The sequence below is a fragment of the Equus przewalskii genome, chromosome 22 (assembly GCF_037783145.1).
Source record: "Equus przewalskii isolate Varuska chromosome 22, EquPr2, whole genome shotgun sequence".
Classification (NCBI taxonomy): Eukaryota; Metazoa; Chordata; class Mammalia; order Perissodactyla; family Equidae; genus Equus; species Equus przewalskii.
Window position 1 is genome coordinate 41,298,659 of NC_091852.1, and position 13,562 is coordinate 41,312,220.

The window sequence follows — 13,562 nt, forward strand, 5'->3', positions numbered from 1 at the left end:
TTAACAGAGAGGTCTTCCCCTCTGTTCCCCCGTGGCACGTTCACTGTGGCACTTTATTTCACTCGCTACTTCCATGTTAATGGACTGATTGATCTCTTTTTCTTCTGTATTAGTCCTTACCTTGTCCTTAAACAATCTTTTCATTTGGGACACAGGAATTTCTTTTTGTTCCATTTGTTTTTTGTATGTCACATAGACACGTGCACTGATTTAAAGTTGGGGGTTAATTCTTATATCATCCTTTCCCAGATGTCAACCTCAATCTTGATAGCAAAAGCACATCAAAGGGCATTTTAGTTTTGGGAGGGAAAGGTAAAAATATACAGATTTGTTCCAAAACTGTCTGGAATATTTTTGAATCAAAAACTGTAAACCAAAAAGAAAATAAATATTATAAAGTCTTTGACATTTTTTAGACATAAGAGATTATTTCTCTTATTTTTCTTCCTCTAGTGGGCTTCAGTTGGCTTCAAGTTGGTGCAGAAGAAATAAAAAGTAGAGTGTGCACACAGCTTATACAAAGGAAGCAATGAAAACTTTGTAACCTACTTATTCCAACAAACAGGGTAATAGTAAATTGAAGTAGCTACAAAGATTCGGAAAATGGATCAACTGGAAAAGCAAAGAATATTGGGACCTTTCAGTGTATTGAACAAAAGCTCAATTAAAATCTCTTCTTTTTACTTCCACTTTTCTTCAACTGAAAAATTGTGTAAAAAATTATCAAAATCTTGAAAATTCAGGAAAATCTTTCAAAGGCATCTTGAGGGTCTTGCTATGTTAATGTTTGATGTTTGTAATGAAGTCCATAAAGCTGTTGTGTCAATGTGATCAAGACACTCTGTGCAATAAGGCAGGAAAATGGAACTTTAACACACCCTTGGAAGATTTTTCTCAAAAACTACTTTTTTTTAACAAGATGTTTTTTTATGTAAAGATTTCAGATGACATCAAAAAATATTTCTTTAATAAACATCTCCTGTCCAAAAAACAAAACTAAATCAGGAGAAAATCGAAATTAGCTATGAGCATTCCATTTTAAACATAGATTGGGACTAGGAAAAATGGTATTTTCTGTTATGGTCTGCCCAGATCATTGTTAACTTTTAGATAAGGATTTTTTCTTTCAACAAAATATCCCAGACTGCCAACTTCTAGCTTCTAGTACCAAGGGGCTATTTAAACTATTTTCCCTAAGATTCCACATCTTTCAAATGGGTATAGACATAGCGATGTTATGATAATTAATGAAGTAATCCATGTAACACAACTGGACATAACTTATAGTGAGTGCACAATAAATATTGTTTAATGTTAGTGGAAGTAGCAATATTATCTAACATAATACCCACCTAGGTTTGGGCCTGTTTTAGGATATGTTCAATAAAGTAATGAATGAATGAAGAAAATGTCAACAGCATCTTCATGAGAACAAGATACAAGGAAATTACAGAAATTTAGAATTAGAAGTTATTTAGTGCATCCTCTTACCTAATATGGCAGTCCTCTAATTTGTGCAGATGGGTTAATATTGTTGTCCTGAAAAATATTTTCCTTAAATTAAGATGAAATGAGAATGCAGCTAGCTTTTGCTCATTGGTGCTAGCATTTAACCTCTGGAACTTCACAGAGTTGGTCTATACTTTCTATCATATAATAACACTAAACGTTGGATTGCAGAAATTATCACTGCCTTACATAGATTACTGTCTGGGTAAAGTGTTCATTTGTTCTCAGTTGACTTGGTTTTCCTGAGATCTAATTATTCAATCATTCTGATTTGTAAATGTCTCCTTGTATGTACCATGGCCAAAACATAATAGAGACTCCAGAAAGATCTGACTAGTGCCCAGTGGGGTTATTAATAACTACTCTTACATTACTATCATCCCAGCTAACAAGAATTTATCACTTATATGCTAGGCCCCGCAGTAAGGCTGTAGATGATTTAGTTCTCCTTTTGTCCAGAACCTTCATAAGGCAGATTTTATTACAGTCAATTCTTCTGCTGAGGAACTGAGATCCAGGCTGGTTATATCACTAGCCTACAGACTTGCATCTAGTCACTGAGAGGGCCAGATCTCAAACTTTTGTCTTTTCTGACAGGAAAAATTGAGCTTTCACCTCTCCACTTTGTTGCTATATTTTCTGCACACCATGATATAAACCTTTGCACTCTTGAAAGATATAGCTAAAAGCTTAAAAATTCACCAACAGTTAAAAAAAAGAAATCCAACCCTCTAAGAAGTATAATTTGGGCGGTTGATTAGGCTCCTGTATACTAAATAGAATTCTGGTCCAGAGTGGGGGCTTTAAATATATTATTTCATTTAACTGTCAATTATGATGTAGGTATTGTTATTGCCATTTAAATTAATACATATCATGTACCTCCGTGGTCACACATGAATTGCTAATGCAAGGATATTGAATTTGCATATGTCAAGGGTCTGCTCCACCTTTGTGAATACTATTTAAGATTGTATTAGCATTTTTGACAGTCATGGCATATTATTATCTCATATTAAGCTGTGCTGACTAAAACACATCTTTTTCAGATGAACTATTCATTGGACATTCAAAGATTTTGTCCCTCGGTGACTAAGGACCTAAAGGCTAGGTTCTTAAGAGAACAATTTATCAGATCATTGCTCTAATATGAATCATCCCCTAGGAGAGATTCATATTCAGTCTATACTAATTCACTTCTGGGACCCTAAAGTCACTTGCTTGACTCTGCTGTCAACTAAAAGTAGTACCAAATGGCAACAGGATACAAGCGTGAAAGCAAAGAAAGGAAAGGAAGGGAATTCAGTGGTTTGATATTTTGATTGATAGTTGCAGGATTCATGCCAATAAAAATCATTGTTTAGACAGGATTAATGTAGTTACTGACTGAAGCAATGTATTTATTCATGCAATATTTTATTTTGAGATTCTTTTTTAATAATAAGGAATGGATGTTCTCTTTTTCTGAAAGAAGGGCTAAGAATATAAAGCAGTTTGGGCATGCAGCTGGATTAAATATATCTAAAATAGAGGTCATGAGAATGGAAGCATTTACATCTGTTAATTCATCAGGGGATGGTTTTCTAGAGCTTTGAATTAATTTAGTAATATAACCATCAAATCACATGCTTTTAAATTAAAAAAGTGAAATAAATGATGAGAATTACGGCAGCAAATGGATATTTTTTAAACTGAGGGAAAAGTGAAGCAAATCTCAGAAAAACCAACAAATGAGAGAAGATTATATGCTCAAACAGGGAAGTATGCTTAGTATACAAAAGTGAGCAGTTTCTGGGGATGCTAGTGCAAGGGAATTACCTTTTTGCCATAAAATGAACCAATTTTAACCAAATTTCAGAATAACCTTTTACTATTTGAGTTTTTGATACATGAAGTTAATTTTACTACAGATTTTTATATAACAATATGTTATAGGCATAGAGCACTTTCCTAATTTAGTATCTGAAAGCTTGTGTAAAGAAAATGTTTCCCTGTTTTTATATTTTCTTGTATTAGCCATAACTCATGATGCTCTTTTGAGGAAGATTTTGTTTTCTCTCGCCAAGTTTTAGTAAATAGAATTTAGTTGAATTTGGTACAACTAGGCAGTAAGATGAGGTAGGTAATTTTACTGTCAAGCGAACTGTAGGTAGTTATGCTACATAATACTTTTTGTTTTTCTTCCAGAAAAGAATCAGTTAAATAGTATTCATTTTCTCCAAAATACTTCCTCATCTCAGCTCCTCAAAAGAATTTCTATGCTATTGTTAAAGATATTTTGAATTAGTGGTCATAAAGTACTTTTAAAACATCCCTGTGAAGGGCTTTAGAGCTGCACCCTGTAGCATCGGGAGGATTCATTCCTGTTCAAACAAGAGAACAGAGAACAAGACTGGCTGTAGCAGGTGCCTGCTTCAAAGATTCAAGTCGAGTGGAATCAGAAAAGAACAGGCAGCGCAGATGGTTAAAAGTAAGTTAGTGTTTCTGAAATTAGTTTAAATTGTTTCAATAGCTATTTGTATTTTAACGGCATCCTTTAGTGATTCATATTTTGAAATTATATCTATGAAAATAGGTGCCAAATTGAGAAAGCATTTGCATATTTATAGGAATATTAATTTTCAGAACTGGATTCATAAGACTGATATGAATCACCCCAAATGCCAAAAGCTAAAACAAAACAAGACAAAACAAAAAACTCCCAGTCAATTTTTTTATCTTTGTTTCCTGGTTTTATAAAAAATCTATTTAAACATCTGAATCTTCACTAAGCCCTATAGAGAATGGCTGTATTTCTAGGAGAATGTTCTGATTATTCATTTTCATTTATGTAGTATATTATGTTGCCTGAAAAGCTATTAATGTAGCAGAATACAATGGCAGAAAACAATCCGAGTAACTGAGAATTCTATTGCATCAGGATCCGTTATGTATTTCTCTTTCTTTTTCAACTCAGAGTGGGCAGTTTTTAGAGATGTGACCTATCCTTTGTTTAAGTATTTTTAAATTCTAGTCATTGCGCGGTGAGAATTTGCAGGTGTTTCTCAGAGAACTTTTTCCCCTCTAGCTGGATGTGGAAAGGACAATGCAATTAATAACAGATGGCACGGGATGACCACGTCCTTGAGAGAACGCCTTATTGGCACCTCCTGCTAATTGTATCACATATAACACAACTAAAAGCATAATAAATCTGAACTGGGGGACATTTTATGCAAGAGCTCTTCTCCTTTTCCAGACGGTAAATTGCTCAGCTCTTGAAATATCTATAACCTTGTGACACCCAACTTGCATTAGCTTAATTGCCTTTTTTCCTCTCCCTCCCCCTTCTACCCTCCCTTCTCTTCTCCTCTCCCTCTTCCCCTCTCTCCCTCTACCTCTCTTTCTCTCCCCCTCTCTCACGCAGTGTTTTCCTCTTGGGTATAAAGGAACAGTTGGGCTGTTGTTTTTCTACCTAGTTTAGTGCTGCATCTAAACCAGCTATATTTCCCTGCTTGTATAGAGTATGTTCAGGGATTGATATGCTGGCTTTACTGGGAAATTATTCTTCTAGAGGGCTTTAAAACACTTTCCTTAACATTAATGTTGGGGAAGAAAATGTATGTCTAACTGCTGATGTAAATTAATAAAACTGTAGAGGAGCGTTTTAATTAAATGGAAAAGCACGTGCGCTTCAGAGGCCATATGCACTAGCATACACACGCACATCGGCATGGGCTTTCTTCTTTTTTGCCCAATGGGAACAACTCCCAATATAGTGTAGGAGTAAAAAGGATTGAGTTTTCACTTACTTTGTAACTTGATTTGGTGTTATTGCCAATTTGTAAAGTGAAAGTTTTATAGTACATCAGAATGTAACCTCCAAGCGAGGATCCTTTTTTCTTTCTCTAAGAAAATGCTTTGATGAGTAGCCTAAATTTCGTATTCGTTTCTTACACGTGTATTTTCAGTTTGGGAGGTTTGCCTATTAATAAAGCAAACAACCAACCAAAAAACAATTTAAGTCATATTTGAAAAGGGTTAAAACAAACACATCAAAATCACGGAATGTATGTTGAAGTTGTGTCTCCGCTGCCTGCTTGTTTGCGTGTGTCCTCTCCTTAGCTAGAGAGATGTCTATTCCTCCACAGTGACTTCTCCTCACTAGTGAGAGTGACCTTAATGTTTGTGTCAATGGGATAAACCAACCTAAAATAATAAGACAAATCATAGCCTACATAAGGATGATATAAAGTAAGAGAAAGCAACCATCTTCTGAGATCTTTCTGGTATTAACACAATCCCTGGATTTACTAGTGAGTAGTTACACTTTGAAGCAAGAAGTTTTACGTGAGTTCTGGACCTAGGACACACTTGAAATTGGATATAAAGGAAGAGGGAAGAGTCTTATGCTTCTGACCATTCTCGTTGGGTTTCTGATGAGATATGAAGCATTCCAATGGTTGTCTTGTAGACGTATAACCCCCAATAGCGGGTTTGCAACAGAGTAAATAAGGTCAACATTGTTATTATTACTATGAACTTCAAGAGAAGTTGATTTAAGTCGTGGTCTGTATGTAGCTAATGATGACCTTGGGTAAGTCCCACCACTTGTCTGAGCATCATTGTCTTCCCTATGAAGTGAGAGATCTGGACAAGAATCAGTAACATTCAAACAGTGCTCCCTTGAAGACCAGGGGTTCTGCAGATCCCCACTGTAGATGGCAGAGGGTTGGAGTGGGAGAGAATGTAGAACAGGGGGCCAGTATCCTTAGAGCAATTTTGGTATTGTGTGTTGTATATTTTCATGTTTCATATAAGATTTACTTTAAGCAATTCTTTTGAATACACATCCACTTGGTTAAAATTATTCAAAAGAATTAGACTACATAATCTCTAGTATTCCTTTCAGCAAGAAATTCTATGATATATGTATTAGCATGCCTCTTATTTAATATGAACTAATTCTAATATTTAAATGAATGAAACATGGCATTTAGAAATAGTTACTCTGCTCTTTTTCCACTTGTTCTGTCGTTGATTAGAATGATAGACAATATAGGCATGAACATCAATAAATTCCTTTGCATTAAAGGTGTGTGTGTTTAAAATGTATGTCACTTTTGTCTCTGTATTTTAAAGAAAAAGTGTTGTTTATACAGCAGGCAGAAACTCTGAAGCCCACGTGAGTAATGGGTCTTATGTTTTTCTTTGATTTCGTGTTTGTCATCTTCATCCTCATGTATTTATGGCCTGCAGCCTTCAGGTCAATGCAGATGGATAGTTACTCAGTGGCGACATGAAGGTGGTTCTATCACTCTTAGAAAAAAGAATAAAATCATAGTATTAATTATAGTGACATTTGGTCTTTGTCTCATCTGTGTCCCTGTGCCTATCAGGCATTTTCTAGGAGTAGATTCTTATTTCTTGTTCAATAGTCAAATAAAGATGTTTTCTATATACAGTGGAAATAGAGGCTAACGTGATAGAAAAGATACTCATTACCATATATCTCTGCACAGTAACTCGTCCCATTCCTGACTTTCTTACTTTTGGTTGCTGGGAGGACTAAAGCAGTTATACAGTGAAAGTATTTGAAAAATATAAAGCCTCAAATGAATACAATAGTCTCCTTGTGGGTGGGAATCTTGTCTTAGTTTTCTTTGTAACCTGATCGCTTAACATGTTTCCTAACCCACAGTCGATGCTCAGTAAACTTTTGATGAAAATATAAATAAATGAATGAATAGATAATGATTATATAAATAAGTCTGTATTTGAGCCAATGCATAAGACAAGATGACTGCTACATAAAGATGAATTTCTATTCTCTGAATTGTTTGTAACAAACATAATAAAAAACAGTGAACAGGTGTGCATATGCTGCTTATCTATAAAGTATTATATGTGATCGCAACAACTAAAAATAAAAGCTGACCCTTAAAATGTTTCCTGTGTACAAATATCAATCAAATATTGTCATTTATTAGGGATGGGGAGGAGACAGTGTTAAAGAAAAGAAGAGTCAGAAATCAAATGTGTCTTTCCTTGGTTGCAGCCACCTTTCTCCTCTGTAACTCATTATGGCTTCCACCGCTCATTTTTGAACCTAAATTTATCTCTGGTCCACACACACCAGGTGATATCTCACTTATATTATTGTAAATTATTTACATCACAAATTCTGGGTCATGCAGTAGAGGTGATGGAACATTTTTACACAAAAATGTTGCAATCATGTTTTATTTTAAGCTTCTAACACTGATCATTTTATTTGCAGTGTAAGTATGTCCTACATTAGCTTTTGGATTTGGTTATTAGCACAGTGAATGGGATCCATTAAATAGCAAGTACTCTCTCTCTCGATTGATGTTATACCTCATATCTTTGGATAACTGCTAATATGTTTGGATATAATCAGGATGAAGTGTTATGCTTCCTCTTTATGTATGACTTTGGCTAAGTCATTTGAAATTGCTTCGATCCTTGTTTTTTTTTGAAATGACAGTGACGGTACCAGCCAAGTACTGACATCATTTAGAGTGGGAGATCATTATAATGTTTGGTACTAGGGGATTGATAAGCATCAACTATTAAAAAGTAGGTAGTGGAAAAATGCTGGCTTTGGAATCTATCCGACTTTGATTCAATTCTTAGCTTTTCCGGTTACTATGTAATATTGAAACAGTTTCACATACTGTAGGTTCCTTATCTATAAAATAGCATAAAAACCTCACATAGAATTGTAGAGAGGATGAGAGATAATAAAAGCAGAGTGCCTAGTATAGTAGTTGCCTATCGTATTTAAGACACTGCCTCTTTTATTACTATTATTATACTTCTTGTTATTAACATATCTGAAAATATTGGTTTAGATCAGTGGTTCTCAACCAGGGGAGGGTTTTTGGGTTTTTTTTTTGCCACACCACCCACCTCGGACATTTGTTAATATCTGGAAATATTTTTGGATAGTCACAAATTGGATGAGGGTGCTACTGGAATTTAGTATGTAGAGTCCAGAGATGCTGCTAAACATCCTACAATACACAGGGAAGTCCTCCACAACAAAGGACTGTTTGACATGAGCTTTCAATAGTGCTTAGATTGAGAGACCCAGATTTAGAGTCAAATCACTCACTTGAAAGATGAAAGTTGTAATTTAAACTAACTGCTTCAGATTCTAAGAATTTAAGCTAGGAGGTAGCTATACCAAATGGCCTCAATATCTTTTCCATTATGTTTACCTTGATTGCAGGCTAAAGGAAATGACTTCTGCCCGCAATGTAACATAATAGAAATAGCTCAAATTTTCCAGTTATTTAAGACATATAGTGTCTGAATTATAATTACCTCCTAATCAAATTAGCCAAGTAGTTAAGAACTGAAGCTCCCATTGACCTGAATTAGTTATTCTGTGGTCTGTGTTTTGCACCACCTTTTGACTTGGCTGTTTTCAGGAAATGAGAGGGATTATGGAGAATCAATGCTGCAGTGGATGGCTAAAAGCATAATTACTGTAGCTTAGCACAACTTTCTTTACTAACATTAGTTTTGAGTTTGTATTTATTATATAAGCTCATGTATTTTATTCATATAAATTCAATTTGGAATGTAGTCAAATGTGTTGCAAATGCTTGATTTAGGTTAGGACACAGATGAGACGAAGACCTAATGCCATCTTAATTGACAATAGGGTCTTTTTCTTTTAAGGCTGATAAAAGCTCTCTTCATGTTGTCATTGAATATCCATATACTTTGGCAATGCCCTGAAGATTATAGACTTTAATTTAAATACAAAAAGACAGAGATAACAGATGCAAAAATCAAAGAAATGCAGAAGAATCTGTGACAATCATTCTTTTATTTACCTTTATTCAAAAATCAGCACTGCCCAAAATACTTATATATTATATCAGCATGGCTGTTTATCCTCATGAGCAAAAGAAATAAAATTTTGCAGTTGAAATTGGTCTGCTGTGAGTGTGGTGGAACATGTAGCAACAAGGAGAGGTAAGATCCTGTTTCTTGGCAAGCTGTTGCTTTTCTGTCCCCTTCATCCTTATGACTGGACTCATACAGACATTTCTTAACTTGTGTCTTTTTCATTTTTTCCTAAGTAGGCAGCAATATTCTTAGAAACAAAGAATGGCACAACCTTCTTTCAATCAGCATTTTTCTCCCTGAACTCTCAGTGCCTGTACTCTGTACAGTATCCCTTCTTTCCCCATCTCATTTCATTATCTTTCGGGCCCTTGTCTGCTAGTGGAGTGGAGTATAAATAATAAGCCTCAACAAAGACACAGTAGTTGCATCAAATAGGTAAACTCTCTGAAGGAGGCATGAGGGATAAGCAATGTTATATTGGCAGGCTGCACTAGAGGGCAAAAGAGAGAAGAATTCTAGCTTCAGCTACAGTTCTACAGAAAATACAGAAGGTAAGCTTGTACATTCACCCTTGAGAGATTAGTAAGTGAAATTTCTTCAAAAGTCTCAGATATCCAGCCCTTACTTGAGAACACAAATGACTCCACAAAACAGGTAAAAAATCTTTTCATATCTATCCAAGAAGAGAATTCGTTGGTTTGTATGAAGAAAGCTTTATACAAAAAAAATTGGAAAATAAAAAAAAAAACCCAGAATGCCTCTTTGCTGGAACAGATGCACAAGGAAAATATTATGAAGCTTTAATAAGGAAAAGAATCTTGAAAAACTCTATAACCTAGCAAATTTCTTGACCTTTTCTTTCTGCAATCTGTTAGTCAGTTGGGTGTCTCTCTTTTCTCCTGATAAGATTTTTGAGTTGAGAAATCAATGTGGTGACTGTGTCTTTGAACAAAGTACTGTCATGTGCTGGTAACCATATCTTTTATTATAACAAATATGAATTCAAATGGATAGCAAAGAGACTTGCTATTCCAGTGGAAATTGTAACACTTGGTTATTTATCTGTCATCAATCTATGGAACCAGCAGGGAGGAGGAGAAGAACTCTCACCTGCTGGATCCCTAATTCATCTGCTTGTTTGAAACTGCTCTTCTACCCCATGTGGCTAGAAATCAACAGAAAGACCTCTTCTTTAGAATCGTGTGAACTGAAAACCAATCTTGGCTCTTGCGTGTGTTTTTGTTTAACAAGGGCTGACTGTAAAGTACCCATGTGTTTGTGGCTAGAGTTGAGAACCAAGTTTTGAACAATCTCATAATGGGTTTATATGGAACAATCTATTTAATGGATTAAATAAATTGGAATGCATTGTAATTTCTAAAATCTAAACATATTGTGACCCTGAGTTGACTTGTGGAAGTAAAACTTATTACAATTACCAATGATTAATTTCAATGTAAAATGTGGACAAATAATATTATGTTGAAATTTAGGGGATATCTAGAGTTTATCAAAAGATTCTTGTCAAAGAATCATTATTCCTAAGAAATGATTCCTAAGGCATTCCTAAGGAATTATTATTCTTCCTTAGGTATGCTCCAGAGGAAATGAACTTTTACAGTCCCATGTGAAAGGAGAAATAATTAGATAAAGTGGTGTATTAAACAGTCAGAAATTCTAGATTTTAGAAATTCCAGATTCTAGAAATTCTAGAATCTAGAATTGGAAATTTAGAGCAGACACATTAGCTTTCTAAAATCTATCCTTAATATATCATTATATTTATGTATGGAGGAAAACTAACTTAGACAGCTATTTAATATTCTTTTGATTTTCTGAGCATTTTGTCTTCCATTTGGTACATGTGAGTAAACTATAATCGCTCCTATTGCATACAATAGGAAAAAAGCATTTTAAGAGACTTCAGATTATAATATTTGTACCAGCCTGACATGAAAAGAACAGTGGAAGCATATTGAACACTTTTCGAAACATTGCTAACCTAGGCCGGATGATTCTACAAAACAGAGCTAACTTCTCGGAATGAACAAAACTCACCATAATAAGGGAGGGGAGAGCAGTTGCCTAAGGAAGTGGGAAATCCAAGTTGTCTCTGTTCATTTAAAAGGAGCCACCTTTCTCTTGTATAAACATCATCCTGAAATATGTAATGAAAACTGGAGGAAACCCTGAGGGGGCCCTAGTGCATTTAGTAAATGATGCAAGCCCAGTTGACTTACAGTGAAAATGAGTTTATGGATCTATTTACAGCTCCCTTTTGCACCTCAGCTCTCTCCATTCTTCCAGAAGAAGCAAGAGAAAGAGGCTGAGAACATGCAGTTTAATAGCACATAAATTTTCGTTCCCATTGTTTCAAGACAAGTTCTATTGAATTAACTCTTAACTATGTTAATCAAATATTTTCTATCTGGCATTTGACAAAGAAAAAGAAACACAATTTTAAACACTTCTTAATAATGTAGAATAGCAAGTTTTTAGCCAAAAAATCACAACTTTATATCTTGGGAAGTTGTCTCCTCAGCTGACCAAGGCACTGACTTTTCCATGAGGAGGTGTGTCTTTTTTCTTCATCCTGTGGTGGGACATTAAGAGATGCTTCACCTGTAGAAGAATTCTTACAAATTCAAGTACTCAGAGCATGGATGCAGTGTTGAGTTTTCAGGAAGAAACCATTTCTCCTGATGTTTATATGATTTTAGGATTTCTACGGTAAATGTTTGCCTATGTAAATTGGTTATTATCCATGCAATACAAATGTAACTTTCATACTAAAAGAGCTAGAATTTAAAAATAATTAAGGAATAAAGTAAAAACTTAAAAATCATTTATATAAGGCAGCCATGTTGTTTACTGTATTACACAAACAAACGTTAAATCATATTTAAGAGGTTGTTCCTATCCTTGAAAGAGGAATACGAAAGAGGAGAAAGATGAAAGAAAAAAAGAAAACATGTCACAAAGTCTATATTTACAACATGAAAAGACTGTCTGCAGCCCTGTTGATTAGTAGGACCTGTGCCAGCCATGCCTGCAGTGGGCACTAATATGTAACTGGACCGTTGGCCAGTAGGTGCACTGGGGAGTACCAGGTACTCTCCTACTGTTATTCAACCTGTAAGGTGATATAGTTCACCTCCCTCAAGCCTGAAGGCAGAGTAGATTCCAAATACAGAGGGAACATCAAACCAGGAGTCGATCATATTTCTGGCCAAAAATGGTCAAGTAAAGAACTTAACCAGCTGGGTAAAAACAAGCCACTTGTTGAATATGTTCTAAGGACAGGGAGTCAGATGCTTATTCTTGTATATCAATGGCAGCAATGTCTTGGGTTTGGGACACTAGAATAACAAAATTGAAATACTGTGTTTCAAAAATAAAGTTTTAAGTACTAAAATGGATTTGGAGAGTATGTGAAAAATCAATGAAGTATAAACAGAATTATTTTCACATATTTTCCCTAAAATATTGAGTGATATGCTTCATATTCTCTTTCTTTCTCTTTTTTGTAATTAAGTGGCTCTCTTCTACCAGGCAGTGTGATAGGAACTTTGTGCATCATCTTATTTAATTCTCATACACACAAAAAACATGAAATGATGCTCATCATTTATAATTTATAACTGAGAAAGCTGGAGCTCAGAAAGGCTGATGAGTTTGGCTCAGCTCTCCAGCTAATATGTGGTACAGCCGGAAATTGGGACAGCTCTCTCGACCTAAAATCCACGTTCTTTCCACAAACCAATACAAACTTCATTATTTTGTGTTTTTAAGCCAACTCTTTTGCTTTCCCCTTAATTCATTGTTTAATATGTTTGAATGTTTAATATTTCACAAATGTTAATAGGTTAAATGTTAATTATGTGGAACTAGATTTTTTTTTTTACTTTGATCAGCAAAAATAACAACAGACTTTAGTCCAGTTGATACTCGTTGGTACTATTGGTTTTAAGAATAAAGAAAAAAATTGTTCTTCTCTTTTGCAAAATCAGACAAATACAATGTTTCCCTTGTAATAAATATTATGGCATAAATGTAATAGTCAAAGATAATTGTTTTTTTTCCTCTTCAAGATTAGACTTGCAGGATTGTTATATTCAAAATGTAAATATAATCACATAGCCTGTATACACCCTAATAATTAGAGTGCATTGGATATTGCTTTTATGAAA

At 34.8% G+C, this 13,562-nt stretch overlaps 1 long non-coding RNA gene across 1 annotated transcript in view; it reads left to right on the plus strand.

The window, feature by feature from the left end:
• Positions 1-13,562, plus strand: part of LOC139078557 (uncharacterized) — a 96,009-nt gene that overhangs the window by 34,056 nt on the left and 48,391 nt on the right. Inside the window, exon 2 of the long non-coding RNA XR_011531571.1 lies at positions 3,697-3,979. This is a non-coding gene — a long non-coding RNA (uncharacterized lncRNA). The remainder of the gene's footprint in view (positions 1-3,696; positions 3,980-13,562) is intronic.